A 19,657-nucleotide genomic window follows, 5' to 3' on the forward strand; every position below is an offset into this window, starting at 1 on the left:
TCCTGTGAGATAGCACAGGGAGGCATCATTGCCTCCATTTTAGAGTGTGGTTACACTCAGAGAAGAGGAGTGAACTGCATAGACCACTGTGGAGCACTGAGAAGGGGATCAGCTTCTCCTGAGATCACTGTAGGAGTTCCTTCTGCCATGTGCATGCTGTATTAGTTACTTTCATGCTGCTGTGACAAAAATACCCTGATAAAATAAAGGGAAATTATTCCAACTCAGTTTGGGGGAAGGCTCATTGTCACAGAAGAGTCACAGTGATAGAATCTGGAAGCAGCTGGTCATACTACATCCTCTGTCCACAAGCTGAAAGACTGGAATGCTTCCCCTCAGCTCACTTTGTTCTTTTTATACTTGGGGGGGGGTTAGGACTCTACCTATGCAATGGTGGAGGTTACATTTAGGGTGGGTCTAGGTTACATTTAGGGTGAGTCTAGATAGAAACTCCTTCTATCCAAGAGGTTTGTTTCTATGGCAATTCTCTTTTTTTTCTTTATGATTTTTTTGTGTGTACATATATGTGTTCACATATGTGTGTGCCCATGTCACTGCCTATGTGTAAAGTCACAGGACAACTTGCAGGAGTCTGTTCTACCACGTGGTTTCTGTGGATGGAAAATCCAGGTCCTCAGGTTTGGAGACAAGTGCCTTTACCCACTGAGCCATCTCATGGCCCCCATGATCAATTTGACAATCAAAATCAGCCCTGGCACACACACTTCCTTATTCTGTATCAATTTGAAATGAATAGTCATTTCAGTATTTATTAAGTGCCAATCATATGCCAGGCACAGAAACTGGATTTTTGCTTTCAGAGAGGTGAGGGCCTGGCAGGTAACAGACAAGGTAATATATAAAAAACAAGGCATGGCAGATGGTGATGAGGACTAAGGAGAGTGAGAGATGGGGTTGGAGCGAGAGGAACTCATCAACATGACTGAAAATAAGATAAGCCCTCGGGCCTGTAGCTCGCTAGAGAAGTTCCAGGTGAGCATTTGACAAGTGTAAATGTCTGAGGGAGGATCTGTCTGTGTGCCTGAGGAATGATGGTTAACTAAACTTACACAGGAGGGAGAGATCATGGGATGAGAGCACAGACAGGAGACAGGAAAAGATGAAATGGGGAGAGACCCTAGAACTTGAAGACCATTTGAAGGATGCTGGCTTTCATCAGAGAAGCAGGGAGCTACTGGAGGTCCAGAGAAGGAAGTCTCTGAGTTTCACTGTATCACTCTGCTGTCATGTGGGAACAGACCGCAGGAGAAAAGCAAGGTATTTGCTCATTTATGCCAGTAGCCTGATGTTCCTCAATTTCTTTAATAAAAAATTCATTGTGGTGTAAATAAGAAAGAAAATACAGTTATGTATAAAGACCAAAGAGAGTCCAAGGTGTGAGGCTCCCTGGTGAGAGGAGAAGAGTGAACCAGGAGGGGGCAGAGGCATGCATAAAGCCCTGCATGCCTCTGGAATTTTCCTAACATTCATCCAATATGAAACTATGCACCACAGAATATGTCCAGATTAGTCCCAAATGCCCAGAAATCAGAGGTTGTGGAGATTCAGGGGAAGACCACCCTATCCAGGCTAAGGAGTCTGAAGAAGATGAGTTTGGGGGTCCCCTGTGTTTTTTTCAGGGGCAAAGTCAGCATCTTCTGTGAATCTGCGGGGGCTTTGACGGGAGGAAGCACAGTGAGTGTCATATGTTGCTTAAGATAGATATCTCAACTTGAGAGCCACATTTGGCCACCATGGCATTTTCACTGCTGGTTTCCATGGAGATTCAGAAGAAACCATGGTTTTTCTCAAGTTAGGATACAGGGGTGGGGGGGGGTGGAGAGAGGGGAGGAAGTGATAGTTCTCAGGGGTACTCCTTCAGGTTTTTGGTTTTTGGTTTTTGGTTGTTGGTGGTTTTTCTTTTGTTTTTCAAAATCAGAGCATCTTCCAAAACTGGACAAAGCTTTGGAGTCTGGAGATAGCGATACAACAGCGGGAAAGCCCTCTGGTAGGTCTCCCTGCCCCCACCCCTCCTCTGGGTGCCCAGGGTAGGAACTAAGGGTCCCTGCTCATTCATTGTCACAGTCCTATTCTTCCTCTTTAGTGGTGAAATATTTCTCTATACATATGTTTCTACTGAAATTGGCAAATTAAATGAAGCACGTGTTTTCCGTGAAATGGCATGGCTTTCTTCTTGGTGGAGAGGGGTGACCCTAGAGTCTTGGACATGCTATAGTTGGGCCCAGTTTTCCTTTCGTGCAGCTGGTCTCCAGCATATGTGACAGTGAGCCACTGGCTTTGGGTCACCAAAGGCTTCGGTGGACACTTGAAGACCATGGAGTATGCAACTCACGAGTAGCACCCAGACCTTTCACAAAGCTGCTGAATGAGGAAGCGGCTGGGAATGCAGTCTGCGCTGGAGTGAGGAGAGCCGGAGTGCTTCTGGCCTCCAGAGTGGCAGGGACTGTGGCTTCAGCACTGCCGGTGGAGGGGGCTGAGCCTCCCAAGTGGCTGCTGACTGTACCCCTTCCCTAGGTCACTTGAGTCCAGGCACTTCTGAGCTTCAGTCTCCTCCCCGTGCCCCTGCTCTCCCCTCCCCGCCCCAGTGTCTTGTTGCCTCTTCCCTCTGTCTTCCGTCTCACCGTTCTGTGAATGGATGCAGAGAAGCTGCACCAGGGGTTTGAAAACTGCCTAGTCAGAGTTCTTTCTAAGAGCTCAAGAGTTGGAGGGTGTGGTTGCTTAGAAGGCATGATGAAGGAGGGGGCACAGCATTCGGGGTGGACTGACTTCCTTCTGGAGAGTGGAGGAAGAAATGAGCTTGGCCTCCCCTGAGACGTCCCAAGCGGGATCCTGACTGAGAAATACCCAGAAGAGAAGGCAGTGTTTTTCCTGCACTTCCGGGGTTCCAAAACACTCCCCAAAGAGGATATTTTCCCACCTCAGCCCATGGGATGACAATCAGGGAAAGCAAGCAGTTTGAAGCCGCTTCTATCTGGTCCCCTGTGGTACACCCCTCTTCTGATGGATTCCTTTAAGTGATGTCTCAACAAAAGCACCCTGCTGCCCCACTTTACCTGATGAGTGTTGATTGTTGTGGTCAGACCTCTGAGCCTGCAGGCTTCCTACCTGAGTTCCTGGATCCCTGGCCATACCTACAGGTCTCTCTCCTGCATTGGCTCAGTGGGACAGGTATTCTCTCCACAAAGAAGTGAAAATCTCTTCTCTGCATCTCTAATTTCATGAGGTTATTTGCTTCTCTCTGATGTTTCCATCCTGTGGTAGGTACAGACCACCAGGATGGGTTGGGGCCTTTAGAAAATCCAGCCTCGACGCCAGCCTTCATTCCTGTCCCTACCCCCACCTCAGCCTAAGGCCCCCGACTGAAAGCAGCCCAAGAGCTTCACCCGGTCTTGCTTTCCTCCGGTCCAGATACAGGACTCCACCATTTCCTACAGGAGACTCACCTCCAATTTATCATCTGTGACATTTATAGTGGGAGATGAGGGTTATTGAGATTCTTGGGCCGGTAAATGGGGCTTTCCTGGCTCTAGCAACAACGTTCTAAGTCAATCAATACCCAAAAGATATCTAAGGATCAATAAAGCAGGAGTCACTGCTAGTCTTTGTGGAGACGCAGGGCACCTGAGGCAGGTAAGACGCTCGTTTAAAGGGGCATTCCTCACCAGTGATCTAGGACAGATGTTGGTCAGAAGTGGAGATGAAGTTAGAAGTCCGCGGCTCTCAGGGACAATAACAAATGGCTCTGGGGGAATCAGGCCAAGCCAGCCTGGCTCCCTATACCAACTCATTCTTTGTAAATAATAACTTTGTTGACATCTAAGTCATATACCAAGCAATTCACTTATTTCAAGTCTGCAATTTAACCGTTTTTGGCATATTCACAGTATATGACACCATCACCATCCTTGATCTCAGGACACTTGTATCACTCCTTAGAAAATCCCCTTAGCGTTGCTCTCTTTCCTCAGCCCTGGCCCCCTTTCTAGGTAGCCACCTTTTGTCTCTGTAGATATGCCTATTTGGAATGGTTCATACAAATGGAATCATATGTCACACAGTCCTTTGCGGTTGACTTCTGTGACTTAATAGAATGTTGTCAAAGTCGCAGCAGGCATTAAGGGCATTATGGCCTTTGACCTGGTCACACAGCTCTAACCATTCATGTAGTCAACATTTACTGAGCACCTTTGGTGCACTGGGCTAAAGGGTACTTGGTCCAAAAGTAATGAATGTACGTTCTTGTAAAGACTACAACCCAACTGCTAAATGTGACATGGGAGAATCAGGCAATGATTTGGATTCTAAGGAGAGAAACATGTTACAAATGTGCTGTGCACAGAACAATGTCGATAATTGTAAGACTCCTTATGAAGATATGGGCTCTGGAAGGATATAATGATAATGTTGATACACACACAATCCATCCTCTTTCCCTTGCATACTGTCTTTGAGTGATAAGAGCATGACTGTCTGTGAAATTGTTAGGCATTTCATTCATCTCAATTTTACCTAATGAAGGATACAAGAGCCCACATCCAGGCTGATGGGAAATCATGGCTTCCACATTGATGTTTTCTTCATTTTTCCATGAAGAGGTTTCCAGGTCCCACAAGAAAAGAAAAACATGTCCCTCCTTCCCTAAAGGCTTCATGCAAGACACTGTTCCCTTCTCAACATCATCCCGAATCCTTCTTGCACCTCTAGGCTGTTCTACGTTTGTTCATGTTGTCATCTGTCTGGAAAATGTGGCCTTGCATCTGTCTCATTCCTTAGATTGCAGATTCCCAGCCACTGGGCCTCCACCCTCTTTGAATGCTGTTGGAACGAAGCAATTGGAAGGATAGGATCAGCCTGGCTCTGCAGAGGTGCAAAGAATGCCACGCCCAGCAGCAACTGACCTCACAGCAGCTTGAGAGGGGGATGCGATGGCAGCTGCCTGGATGGGGGTGGTGTCCCCAGGGAGCACTTGCCCTCTCCTCGCCTTGTCTGAGATGCCAGCGAGTTGCCCAAGCAGGGAGAAGACAAGATCCCTTGGCAGGCTTCCTGGCCTTGTTTATGAAAGGGAAAGTCATCTTTATTACATTTCATTTAGAAGGGGGATTATAAGAGCTTCATCTGGTGCTCACTTCAGAGCAGCTGTTCAGCATTACCCAGGAGAAAGACAAGTGACTGGAGCCTCTGCCTCATGCCAGAGAATCTGAACAAATAGACTCAATGGCGTCTCTTGTGACAGGCAGAGTTCCTGAAGCTAGGAGGGTCCTTCCAAATCCTCTAAGTCTAAGGCACACTATCCCAAATGCACACACACACACACACACACACACACACACACACACACACACTTTACAATGGGATTTCATTTAGTTAGTAGTTCTTCGTTGGTTCTGATTCTGAGTCTGGTCCAGGAGTGAGCTCAGAGGTGAGACTGACAGGACCTGCCAGGTTGCTGTGGATTTTCCGCTCCAAGAGAGGGCTCAGGGCAGAAGTTTAGTTGCCAAAGCCAGATCCAGGTCCTGGATAACTTAAGCACCAGAGGAATGTCTTGGATTCAAAGGGGCACCCCCAGAGTTCACGGGGAGGTGGGCAGGCAAGACTGGAGAGCTGACTGGAACCAGGTGAGATTGGGCGGCAGGGAAAACAGCCCAGATAAGCAGCCGCAGGAATGGCTTTCTGGATGTGATCGCTGGGCCTTTCTTTGGCTGCCTTGGGTATTTTCTCAGCTCGAAATGCGTGCACCTCTTTCCAGTTTCAACATACTGAGTTCAAGTAATTGATTGGCCAAATCCAGGTCACCTGCCTGCTCTCCAGCTGGAACACAAGCAGAAGCAGAGCTAGCTGGTTCCCAGGCACGAGGACAAGGCCAGACAAAGCTTCTCCTTCACTCCCTCTCAGAGCTAATCATCGCAGAAGGTGGGTATGATCTCAGTGTGTCGGGCTTCTCATCGGCAAGCAAGCAGTCACCTCTGCAGCAGATAGCTGCTGGGTGTCCTCCAGTCCCACTTGGGCTGACACCATCTTCTGGCATCAGAGTCACAGGTTGAGGGCTTTGAGCACAAGACTGCCCCTGATCCTGTTTGTAACTCAGATGCCAATCACAATCCTCACGATATTTTTCTCTCTTGCTTGTGACCTACTGGAAGGATTCCCATGGCGTGCTACTGGCTTACAGAATACAGGTTAACAGGTTTGCTCATTTATTGGGAAGGGTGCTTTCTAAGACATTTGTTGTATGACACCATTCCTGGAGAGATGTGAACAAGTCATCCCAGATAGGGAACTAGTCAGAGAGCAAAGTGGCAATCCCACAAAGCCCAGCTTGGTCAGTCAGGGAGTTTGCTGGGGTTATTTCCAGGAGAATGAAGGAGAGATTTCTTATGGTAGATGACTCAACAGAGGTGGCATCACTGAACTCCCTCCCTGTCATGAGCTACAGTTCGTGAAAGCTGGACCCTTGGAGCTCTCTGCATAACTTAAAGTCATCTTGATGGATCATAGAGTCCTCCCCAAGCAGGCCAAAGTACCGCCCTTCGGCAGCTGTTTACGGCTTCTGAAGCCTTGGGAAGAGGCCTTGAGACCCTTGTAACTTTCAGCTTTCCCAGACTTAGGAAGTTCATTTTATTTCCTGAGTGTCAAGAGCCTCCTTCCAGGATGGAATATTTCAGCCGAGGAAATCGCTATGCAGGGCTCACTTCCTCTGGCTCTGAGTTCATTTCACTCTCTCTACCATGATGCTCAACCTTGGAGAGGGTGACATAGACGCCCTTCTATGGCTGAGCATTGGGCTCCGGTACCACAGCAGCTGTCACTTGTTCTCAGAGGCCTCACTGATGATTGTGCATCTCTGTGGCACACCATCATTACATTTCCTTCCATGGCTCGTTGCTACCGACAATAACAGTTATCTACTGTCCTAAGCACAAATGTTTAGAAGGCAGTTTGAGGTGCATCATACCATATCCAATAGCAGTGGCCTCCTCACTAAGGCCTACGATCTCCCTAGAACCAGGTTCTTGTCTTGGCTTACAGTGTTAAACATGCATTCTAATCCTCAGACATTTCGGTGAGCTGTTCACTTTCTTCAACCCATGGTATTGCACTAGGCCCTCTGCGTTTCCCTTCCCTTTAAGGGGTAGGAGTTATTGGCTCATACTGCTCTGATTTGCCCAGGGCCAAGAAGAGTGGGGTTCTGTGAGTCCCAGCTTCCTCCATTCTGACAAACTCTCGGCTGAAGTCGGGCCTTTGTGTCTCCTGTCTCCTTCAGCCACGGTTGCTGTGATGGCCTTGGTCTGGCAGGATGTGTGGAGCGGCCAGTACCACAGCTGTAGCCACTCCTGTTCTCTCTCTCTCTCTCTCTCTCTCTCTCTCTCTCTCTCTCTCTCTCTCTCTCTCTCTCTCTTTTGCTCACATCTGGGCTGGGTAAATGAGTTCCAGCATCAGCATATTTTCCTGCTGGAGAGAAATGTGCATAGAGTGCTCCAGGAGCATGACTTTCAACCCCTGGAAGCTTAGTCTTTTTTCACTTACATTAAAAAAAAATTGTTTGCGCCTTCTGTGGACTGTTGCTCAGGCTCTAAAGTCTCCTAGGAGCAGCTAGGCCAACGTGGTGCATGCCTTTAATCCCAGCACTTGGGAGGCAGAGGCAGGCAGATCTCTGTGAGTTCAAGACCAGCCTAATCTACATAGTGAGTTCTAGGACAGCAAAGGACTACACAGTGAAACCCTGTCTCTGGGGGAAAAAGAAGTCTCCCAAGAGCTCACTAGCACAGCGTTGATTCTCTGTCAGTGCCTGCCTTAGGAACTCTAGTTCAAAGCCACGCTTTCCACCTCTGCCTTGGAGTGACCTGGACAGGCACTTTTCTCTGTTTTGTTCTTTTTCCATCCCCTGTGGTTGATTTCCTTCACTGGTCTGATTCACATGCCAGTCTAAGCCAGTCACATCTGCCCTTGCACCTCCTAGCTCGTGGCTCTCAAGGTCTGTGATTAACTTTGTTAACTTTCCAGTGAACACAGTCCTATCAGGTCCAGTGAACTTGGAATCTCCTTGCATGCCCAGTTTCCTCAGTAAACCTCTCCTTCCTCCATGGTTTCCCAGTCTGTGGTATCCACGGGGACCTCAGCTGGTGATAACCAAATGTATTCAGTGACTCGTATGACCCAGTCCACTGTGGACTGATTCCCCTTGCTGTGTCAGATTATTTAGCCTTTGTTTTAAAAGTTCAGTTTGGTTAGCTGCTATGGGATGTCTTTCTGTATGCTGTGAATATGTGTTGCTCTGACTTGGTTGATAAATAAAGTTGCATTGGCCTATGGCAAGGCAGCTTAGAGACAGGCAGGAAAATCCAAGAAGAGAGACAAGAAAGAGAAAGACAGAGTCAGAGAGACTCCAGCACTGTTAGGAGAAGCAAGATGGGAAAGTACCAATAAGCTACGATGGCAACTTATAGATTAGTAGAAATGGGTCAAGTTATAAGAGCTAGCTAACAAGAAGCCTGACATAGGTCATGCAATTGGTAATTAATATTAAGCCTCTAAATGATTATTTTGTAAGTGGCTGTGGGACCTTGGGGTTGGGCAAGACTGGAGAAACCATCTGACTATAGTTAGCCAATGAGTTTTCCAGGATCACTTTCAGGAGTGTGAATTACTCAGAGGCAGATGCATCACTGAAGGAAAACCCAAGTGTGGACGTGGGTGACAGCTGATGAGAGCTGGCACCCTGGTTCTCCCTGCATGACTTGCAGGTAGCTCAACAGGTCAGAGAATGTCCCAACACAAGGCAGCTCAGATGGTCAAAGTCTCCCTCCATCACCAGTTGTCTATTGCGTCTGGAACTTGAGGAGAGGCCTTATGAATCCTCTACATTTCACCTTTCCCAGGCGTATGATGTTTGCTTTCATCCTGAGTTTCATGAGCCTCCCCCAAGATGGACTATTTCTAGAAATTGCCACCCCACAGTTTCCTACTCCCAGATAAAAGAAAGATACCTGTGGTGAGTCTTGAAAGAGCTCAAGGCCTTGGAGATTCTGCCCCCAGAGATCTCTTTGTAGCTCTTGCCATTCTGCTGGCCTCCATGAGTTCTGTTATTAGCAAGCTGCTAGTACCCTGCCCCTTGGATTTCATAAGGGCATCTCCCCTCTCCTGCCCCCAGACAGGCTTTCCTTGCCCTGGCTGTCCTGTAACTTGCTCTGTAGACCAGGCTGGCCACACCGAGATCCTCCTGCTTCTGCATCCTGAGTACTGGGATCAAAGGCATGCACCACCACCACCCAGTTTATAAGGGCTTCTTTATAGTCATGATTGATTAAGTCATTGTCCCCCTGCTCCCTAGAGATTGGGAGTAGGACTGATCTGCCTTTGTCTTTCTGGGAACCAAGTATCATCCTGAAACTCCTCAACCTTCTGGCCATCTGTTAATATGTTAGCATATGTATTAGTTTGAATGTAATTGTCCCCCATAATCCCATAAAAAGTGCCACTGTTAGGAGGCATGGCTTTGTTGGAGTGAGTATGGTCTTGTTGGAGGAAGTGTGTCACTATGGGGTTGGGCTTTGAGGTTTCCTATGCTCAGGATACTACCCAGAGTCTCAATACATTTCCTGTTACCTGCAAAATATAGCACTCTCAGCTCAAGTACAATGTCTGTCTACACACTGTCATGCTCCTCATTGTGATGATAATGGACTGAACCTCTGAAACTGTAAGGGAGCCACCCCAATTAAATGTTTCCTTATAACAGTTGCCATGGTCATAGTATCTCTTTACAGCAACAGAAACCCTAACTAAGACAGAAGTTGGTGCCAGGCACTAGGGTATTGCTGTGATAGGCCTGGCCATGTTTCTGTTTGTAGGAATTTGGACTTTGGTAATTTTGGGTTATGAAAGCAGTGGAATGCTTTAAGCACTGCTTAATAAGCCATACTAGTAGGAGCATGGAAGACAGAGGTGCTAAGAGTTATTTGAACTGTTGGGGGCTCACTGAAGAAGTTTCAGAGGAGAATTTTAGCATGTTGCCTAGAGAATGTTCTTGTGATACTTTGGTGAATTAAGTAGCTGCGTTTTGCTCTTGTCCAAAAAGTCTGCCTGTGGCTAAAGTGAAGAGTTTTGGATTAATTCCATTGGCAGAGGAGATCTCAAGACAGCCTAGTATAGACTCAGTCATGTGATTGCTAGTGTTAACTCTAATAAAGATTTACAATGAAAAGTAGCAAGCTGAGCAGGATAAATTACAAAATGTAAATTTTGAGGAGAAAAAGAGCACCCACCAGGAAGTAGAGTGGAGATAAACAGATTAAGAAGTGGAATATAGGAAGTTGTGACCTCAGGGCAAGTCCAACTGAATTTCCAACTTGTGAAAAGGAACTAAAGAAAAACTTAGAGCCTGGTATGGTGGGGCACACCTTTAATCCTAGAACTTGGAAGGAAGAGGATGGTGGGTCTCTGAATTTGAGGTCAACCTAGTCTACAGAGCAAGTTTCAGGACAGCCAAGCTTAGACAGTGAAGGACAGAAAGCTGGTGAAGATGTAATTGAATGAGGGGGCCATGTTCCAGCCCAAGTAAGCAGCGGAACTTGGCAGCTTCAGCCATGTGATTTTGGTTTTAGAGTGAAGGATAGAAGAAACAGGTTATGGAATTTGCCTCTGCACCTAAAGAAGGCCACTGAGGCCAGGCATTTGTCAGGGGTGTTCCTGAATGGAGGCCTAGTAAAGAGACCAATGTATGAAGCTGTGAAGTTGAAGCCTGGATTGCCTTGAAGAATAGAAAATGTTAGAGATGTCAGAGTTGTGGGATACCTGCTGAGGAAAACTGCTAATAGGAAATGGAACCAGCCCAACAGAAAGAAGTGTGTTGCAATAAAAAATGCTGAATGGAGTTGGAGATCTGAAGAGTGTTTTGACATCAGACATGGGGATGCAGAGTTTAGAGTTTGCCCAGCTGGTTTTCAGTCTTGCTTTGGTCCAGTATTTCCTACCTATGCTCCCTTCCCTACGTTTTGAGATGTTAATGTACATACATCCTGTGCCATTATATGTTGGAAGTATGTGACCTTTTTGATTTTGATTTTTACATGATTACAGTTAAGAGATTACATGAATCTCAGAAGAGACTTTGAGATTGTGATAGACTACATGGGGGACTTTTGAAGTTGGACTAAATAAATTTTGCATTATGATATTGGATAGTGGAATATGGCAATGTGAATGTAATTGGTCCCCATAATCTCATAGGTAGTGGCACTATTTTGAGGTATAGCTTTGTTGAAGTGGATATGGCCTTGTTGGAGGAAGTGTGTCACTGAGGAGGGTGGGCTTTGAAGTTTCCTATGCTCAGAATATCACCCAGTGTCTCAGTCTATTTCCTGTTGCTTGAAAGGTGTAGGACTCTCGGCTATTACTCCAGCACCACCTCTGCCTGCATGCTGCCATGCTCCTGGCCATGATGATAAGGGACTGAACCTCTGAAACTGTAGGCAAGCCACCCCAATTAAATGTTTTCCTTATAAGATTTGCTGTGGTCTTGGGTTCTCTTCACAGCAATAGAAACTCTAACTAAGATAGTATACAACGTACATTCCATGAACTCTATGGAACTTAGGAGTTGTATCTCAGGAAATGTGCACAAAGACAAAATATGTATTTCACAAATATTACACTAATCTTTTTTAGTTAAAAGGAGAAATTGGTGGGCAGTGGGACCCTGTTAGCAGCCAGGTCTTCTGTCCAGATTTTGTCCTGTATTATTGATCTTCTGCTTACAGAGCAGGGAGAGCTGATATCTTTTATTTCATAAGCTATATGTGGATTTTGGCAGTCGGGGAGGTACTCTTGCACCAAGCACAGAGATAAACACATGTCTTGCTTCCAGGACTTGGGAGAAATCAAGCCCTGGAAGCAAGCTATGGGAGACTGCAAAAAATTGCAGATCTTGGAGAATGATGCTTTTTAAGTAGGTGCTTGTATTTTAAAAACTATTCTTCCAGTGACATCATTGCAAATGCAAACACTGGTCAAGGTTATCTTATGTTTCTGGGCACTGTCAAGGAGGGATATCGCACAGCAATTATTTGACTTGCCAATAAGTAAAAGAAATACATTTGTACTGTCAAGAAAACTAAAGTCAACTCTTGGAGGGTCTTGAGCCAACCAGGATTTGGAGCGCAGACAGATGGAGCTGTCTGTCACTTTTTCCTTAGTTCCAGCAGAGCCAGCCAGTTCCTCCACAGAGAGAAGGATGGCCGCTGAGCTGGCCGCCAAACTTTTGGTGCTGTTCTCATGGCTTTTCCCTTCACACGTGCGTGGAGAGATTCCTCAGGAGAGCACATCTGATCGGTGTTGAAGGCCCTTCAGCATTGCTCATTGTTTTATTAGCTATCAGCCATGTTCTCCCTGACCGTCTTCAGAGCCTCAGATGGCTGTTACACATCTTCAGCTAGTCACCGGGTATTTGTTTTGAGTACTCAGGGAATAGGGACAGATGAGACTTGGCCATTTCCTGGAGTTGACGTTCTGGGGAGGGAGCTGGATGCACCAAGGACAATCAGAATCCAGAGTCGGATCTGTTCTCAGTGGGTAAATCACAGGCCCCTGAAAGAAGGTGAGCCAGGAGATCTCTACTGGATTTTGGGAAGCTGGGGCCAACTTCCTAAGCCAGGGTGCTACAGAAAGAGGGGGAATGAATAATGAGAGTGTTCAGGAGCACTGGATTCTGGAATGACAAGCTACAGGCTGCAGTGATAAGGAGAAAAGTGGCTGGGATCACTGCTTGGCCTCTGTAGTTGACAGGAGAAAGAGAAACAGGAGTACCATGGCTAGGAACAGGATGAGTTCTGGAAAGGTGGTTCTGCTGTCCATTATCCAGGAGGCACTTCCCAGTTAAGAATGTGATGTTGAGGGCTGGAGAGATGGCTCAGAGGTTAAGAGCACTGGCAGCTCTTCCCGAGGTCCTGAGTTCAATTCCCAGCAACCACATGGTGGCTCACAACTACCTGTAATTTGATCTGGTGCCCTCTTCTGGTGTGTAGGCAGAAAACTGTATACATAATAAATAAATAAATCTTAAAAAAGAAAAAAAATGTGATGTTGAGAGTTCTGGTCTAGAGAATCCTAGCTGATTGTCTCCAGTATCTGCGTGACATATGCACAGGATGGAAGGGCTCACCCAGAGACCCAGTGAGACAGGGAAAGTTGTCCTAAGACAAGACTCAAAGACACCCATTGCTAATACACAGGTGGTCCCGAAAGTTCCCAGGGGTCGGGAGGCCCCAGAAAACAGCCAGCCTTTTGTTCCAACTTGGAGCCCTCTAGGAAATTCTGTATTTTCAGAGTGCAGTGGCAATTTGATTTGCCTCAGAGATTAGCTCAGTTTAGCTAGGGTAGGAAGAAAGGCGACTCCCAGCACCGCAGCTGCCTAAAGCTCTACCACGCTTTCCCTATGTTTTCCAGCATTCATGCTTTGGAAACAATCCACAAATTCATAAATTGATGGTATTTAGAGGCGGGGCCTTTGGGAGATCACTGGGATTAGATGAGGTCATAATGCTGCTTCCTCTCCCATGATGACACTGGTGGCCTTGAAAGAAGAGGAAGAGAGATGGGAGCTAACAAGCTCGCTCTGTCTTGCCTTGTGACACTGCCTGCTGCTTCAGGACTCTCCAGAGGCTCCAAGGCCCTCACTAGCTGCAGCCCCTGGATCTGCGGCCTCCACAATTATGAGCAGAATACCCCAATAAAGGAAATGGATGACAATGGACTTTGGTTTCATAGAGAAAACAAGAGCCTGGCTGGGAGTCCAAGGGAAGTCCTAGACAACTAGATCACTGCAGAAACTTTGAAAGGCTCTCATGGGAGTGAGCAGAGACAGGTCTGCAGCAATAAAGAGTGAACAGAACGTCGAGGCTGTGGAGCAAACACACCTTGAGACAAGAAGTAATGCTGCCTACCCAGGAAAGACCATCTATCGATTGTCAGGGTGCTCAGCAGAGCAGTGGAGACCAGGAGCAAGTGCCTGCTGTTCCCTTAGAGTGTTTCTTCATGTCTGCTGTACATAGCTATTGGATTGTTGTGCTGCACTCAGTAAATGTGTATAAAACTGTGTGTCATTGAAAATAAAGTCATTGACCAGGTGGGACAGTAGCAACTGCCTCGCTCACTGCTTTTTTGCGGTGTAGGCAAAAACTACTTAAAAACAAATAAAATGAAGTATCTAAAGTGTAGACTATGTTAAGTGGTGTGACTTAATCATTCCACAGCTCATGCATCAAAATGTCACAGTGTATACCACAGTTATTTACATGTTTATCTTCTAAAAAAAAGTATGCTTACTTGTTTTAAATTAAAACATAACTTACATACCATCCACCCATCCAATTACAAAGCTCAGTGGTTAATATAGTCATAGGCTTGTTCAGTTATCTCCACATTTAACCCAAGAATATAGTCACCCCCACCTGAAGGACCCCATAGCTTCGCCTGTGGATCTCCTGCTCTGTATGCCTCCAAATCCTACTCACTACTATGTTTTTTTGTCACTATGCATTTATATATTCTTGACACTTTATACAAGAGATCTCGTAATATGTGGCCTTTTGTGTACTTCATGCTTTCATTTAGTTCATTCCAATGTTCATTCAATCTATCACATGTTGGTATTGTATTTCATCTCTTACAGCTGAATACTATTCCTTTGTGTAGGAATAATGTATTTTGTTTATCTATTTCTTGCTTGATGGACATTGGGTTGTTTCTACTTAGGGTTATATTATGAGTAGTATGCTAGGTACACTCATGTAAAAGTTTTTGTATAAACATATATTTTTAGTTCTCTTGGGTCTACAGCTTGGAGTTAGATTTCTGGTTCATAAGTAACTCTATATCTATGTTTAGTATTTTGAGAAACTGCCAATTTTTTCCCCATGTGAATGCACTATTTACATCCCCCCTCAGTGATGAATGAGGATTCTAGTTTCTTCATGCCCTTCCCAGGACATTCCCCCAACTCTTTCCTATTACAACAGTCCTCACTGTGTAAAGAGATACTTCCTTCTTTTACTTGCAATTGCCTAACGATGTTGTTGTTTAGATCCTTTTAATGTGTTTATTTACTAATATCTACTGTGAAGAAAGGCCTGTTCAGATCATCTGCCTATTTTTAATAGTGCTACTACCCATTACACTATTTAGCTTTGTTTGGAGTTCAAATATTCCTTATTTATCTTGGATGCAAGCTCTTTTTCAGATGTGAGATGTGAACATAGTGTCTCTATCATCAGGAAAATGAGGACAATAAATGCTGATGAGGGTGTGGGGAAAGGAGAACCCATGTGCACTGTTCATGAGATTGTAAACCAGTACAGCCACTGGGGAAATCAGGATAGACCAAAAATAGAACTATGATATATATGCTTCAGCTACAAGACCCCTGGGCACACACCCAAACGGCACTGTCTCCTACTACAGAGATCCTTGCTCATTCATGTTTATTGCTGCTCTGTCCACACCATCAAGGATATGGAATCACCCTAGATGTTCATCAATAGATAAGACGACAGTGAAAATGTGAAACCACACTCAATGGGATTTTATTCAGCCATAAAAGAAAATGAAAATTGGTGGAACCAGAAAATATTATATGAAGTCAGATAATCCAGGGTCAGAAAGAGGAAGACTGCATCTTCTCTCTCATATGTGGATTCTAGCCTCTAATGTCCATATATGTATTTCCATGTGGGTGTGAATGCATGGAGAGGTGGGCCCAAGAGGGGACAAGGTGAGGCTTTAAGGGGAGGGGTTGGGAAGGTTACAGAACACATGTTATGTGTGTGGAAGGAGAAACACTGGGCATGGACAGATTTAAGTAGAGATGATGGGCAGAGGTATGAGAGGAAGGGGAACCCAAACTAGGTGTGTATAAAATGCCATGAAAAAGATCTGCTAACTGTAAGCTAATTAAAACGCAAAATATCCTGTCTAATTATAGGATTTTCTTTACATTGCTTTTGAAGCACACTTTTAAAAAATTGTCTTGAAGTTCAGTTTGTCTGTTTTAACTGTTTCTTCCTGTATTTGTGTATCATATTGAAGAAAGTGTTGCCTAGTCTGAAGTCACAACTATTTACACCTTGTTTTCTTGGGAGATTTTTATAGGCTCTGATCTTATATTTAGAAATTTTATCTGTTTTGAGATATGTGGTTTTTTTTTTTTTTTAAAGATTTATTTTGTGTGTATGTTTTTGGGCTCGAGTGTCTGTGTGTGCAGACGTCTAGAGAAGCCAGAAGAGAGGACATCCCCTGGAACCGGAGTTATAGGCAATTCTGAGCTGCCCAATGTGGGTTCTGAGAACTAAAACTGGGTTGTCTGCAGGAGCAGTAAGCACTTCTAACCACTGAGCCCTTTCCCTAGTCCTGTATTTTGTTAATTTTGTATATGGAGTGAGTTAGGGCTTAGTTCATTCTCTGCATTCCAACTTCCATTGTTCCAGAACTAAGCTTTGAAAAGGCTAGAGATGTCTAAGTGGCTAAGATTACTTGCTGCTCCTCTATAGGACCTGGGTTTGATTCCCACATGGCAGCTCATAACCATCTGTGACTACAGTTTCAGGTGATCCAATGCCTTTTCTGGCACCAGGCACATACATAGTACACAAACACACGTAAGCAAAACAGTCATACACAAAAAAAAAATCTCAAAGGGAAGAGATTAGGCTTCCCCATTGCATTGCCTTAGCAGGCTTGTCAATGACCAATTGACAACCAACTTGAGGATCACTCCATTCCATTGATCTGTGTCTTTTTTTTTTGCTAGTTCAACATTGCTTTGATTACTGTAGATTTGCAGTAAGTTTAGAAATAGGGAAGTGAGTTTTCTTTTCATAGTTTTCAGTATTGTCTGGGGCATTATAAGTCTCTAGGATAAGTGTTCATTTTTATGAAAATATTTTGACACCTACTTATTATTTTGATAATAATAATAATCACATTCAATATGCAGATGAACTTGGGAAATGTTGCAATTTGATACCATCAAGTCCTGTAATCTGTGAGCACAGGATATTTCCGACTTACTGAGGTCTATTTATTTCAGCCGTATTTCACAACTCATTGTTACATATGTCTTCTATGCCTTTGATCTGATTTACTTCTTATTATCTGGCATTTAAATTTTATCTTTGGATTTTTCATCATTGATGTGTAGACATACACTTGATTTTTGTATATTGGTTGCATTTCCTGCAGCTCTGTTAAATTCATTTAGCAATTTCAGGAATTTTAACACAAGTAGACTTTTGGACACTTCCTTGTAAATCTCCTGTCATACCATCTAAGTCAGGCATGGTTTGATTGTTGTCTTCTTAATCTGTGTCCTGCTCACTTGCACTTGCAGCACTGGGTGGAACAGTGTGATGAAGACAGACTGTTTTGAACTCATTCCTAGTTTAAGGTAAAAGCATGGAGTCTCTTATAGCTTGTGGTGTCCACTATGGGTTTTCAGTTTCCTTTCTTCAGGAATTTCCCTCCTGCTCCAGTGTGTAGGAGTGTTTTTTATCAAGGGAATGGCATGTTGATCTTACAGTTCAGAACAAAGAAAAGGTCTCACTTGGTAAGTCTGTGCCTGGCAAAATTATTTGGGAATGAAGTTATCTAAGTAAAATGAAGAGACATGCCAGGTAGTGGTGGTGCACGCCTTTAATCCCAGCACGTGAGAGGCAGAGCTAGGCAGATCTCTGTGAGTTTGAGGCTACCTTGGTCTACAGAGCGAGATCCAGGACAGGTACCAAAACTACACAGAGAAACCCTATCTCAAAAAATCAAAGAAGGAGGAGGAGGAGGAACATAACTAGTAGCAGTGATGCCCCTGAGTAGTGGTTTAGGAATTTCTTCAAACAACATGCAAATGAAGAAAGATAGATCTTAAGACATCAGGGGAAAAAAGGGAAAATAACTGAAATGCATAATCTTTATTTACCCAAGCTTTAGAAATTGTAGTTGATGACTGAAGTGAAAATTATAACATCATGAAGACAGAAATATTTAACAAGGGAGAAGCTAACACTATATGGGATACCTGTATCTATATCTAAATCTACATGTTTATCATCTACATCTGCATCATCTACACCTATCTATGTATTTGTGTATCTGTGTATGTATGTATGCATGTATGTATGTATGTATGTATCTGTCTATGTATGTATGTGTGTATCTATCTATCTATCTATCTATCTATCTACACAGATATATAAATGTGGGAGGGAATAGGGAGGTCATGGGAGGACCTGGAGGGGGAGGGGAGTGACAATGTTGTAAATAGTAAATATAGTAATCATGAAATTTTCAAAAATTAAAAATAAATAAATAAAATAGACTTAAGTTATGAAAAAAGGATATAAAACTATTTTTTTTAGTTCTGACTGTGTCATAGATTTTTTTTATGTTTGGTGGCAGATAAGTGCATAAAAATATATTCAATAGTGAAAGTATAAAATCCATTGGGAAGCTCCAAAGCTTCAGAATGCCTATTCTAATTGTATAGAAGTTCACTGAGATGTATAGACTTTGGGTCTGATTTATTTCAGTGTGTGATGTTTTTTGTTCCCAAGTTTTTCATAATAAAGTTAATTGAAAAAGAAAAAAATTTATCCATTTTCATAACTAAATAGTATTACATTATACATATGTCCCACTTTTAAAAAATCCATTCACCAGGTGATGGGAAAAAATACATAGTATAAAACAGAAGACGTATGCTTAGGGCCATTTCAAAAATTGTTGGAAATTCTGTCCTAATTCCAAGCCAAAATTCACTTAATGATTCTTTTTTTACATGAAGCTCAAGTCAGCAACTCAAAGAGCAAGTTTTAAAATCAAACATCTCAATCCAACAGAATCCAAAGACACACTAACTTGGTCCTTACAAGTGGAAGAATGATAGGATAATATTAAAAACCTTGGTTTTCTGTAATCAACCCATCATGCTTCCAGAAGAGCAGAAAACTTTGTGTGTACCATCAAGCCACTGCAGTCCTTAACTCATAATAGTCTTGACTCTGAGCTGAGCTGTTTTGGGGCATGGAGATCACATGACATTGTTCAGAACCAAGGCTACCATGAAAATGTGTGCTACAACAGAAACACACATCTCAGATTTATTATGTGTTCAATTTCAAATTAGGTTTTGATTGTTGCATATTCCAAAAAAAAAATCTTTTAACATTGACAAATTCCAAAAACCATATTTAGGGCTGCTTTACACCCCTTAAAGAGCAGAGGATAATGGGAGAGGGATGGTAAAGATGAAGTGGAGTGGAGATGAGTCCTGCCGACTGGAGATTCATAACTGGGAAAAGCCAGCTCTCAAATGTTGTTTGGCTAAGATAAAAGAATCCACTAGGAAAGGGTTTTATTGGGGACTCTCGGGTAGGAGGTCACATCATAGACCAAGAATTTGGAAACAGCCCTTTCTCTTCATAATACTGGTTTTATGGATAAGGCTACCATGATCACCTGACATTTGCCACTTGGGAACAAGGCTTCCCTCCCATTACAATGAATACAGATAAGCATGTACTGCTGAGATCTCATGGTGAGCCTGACTCTTGGGTCCCTGATGCTCCTTGGCTTCAGCCTTCCAGACTGCTCTATG

The sequence above is a fragment of the Peromyscus leucopus genome, chromosome 3 (genome assembly GCF_004664715.2).
Source record: "Peromyscus leucopus breed LL Stock chromosome 3, UCI_PerLeu_2.1, whole genome shotgun sequence".
Lineage (NCBI taxonomy): Eukaryota > Metazoa > Chordata > Mammalia > Rodentia > Cricetidae > Peromyscus > Peromyscus leucopus.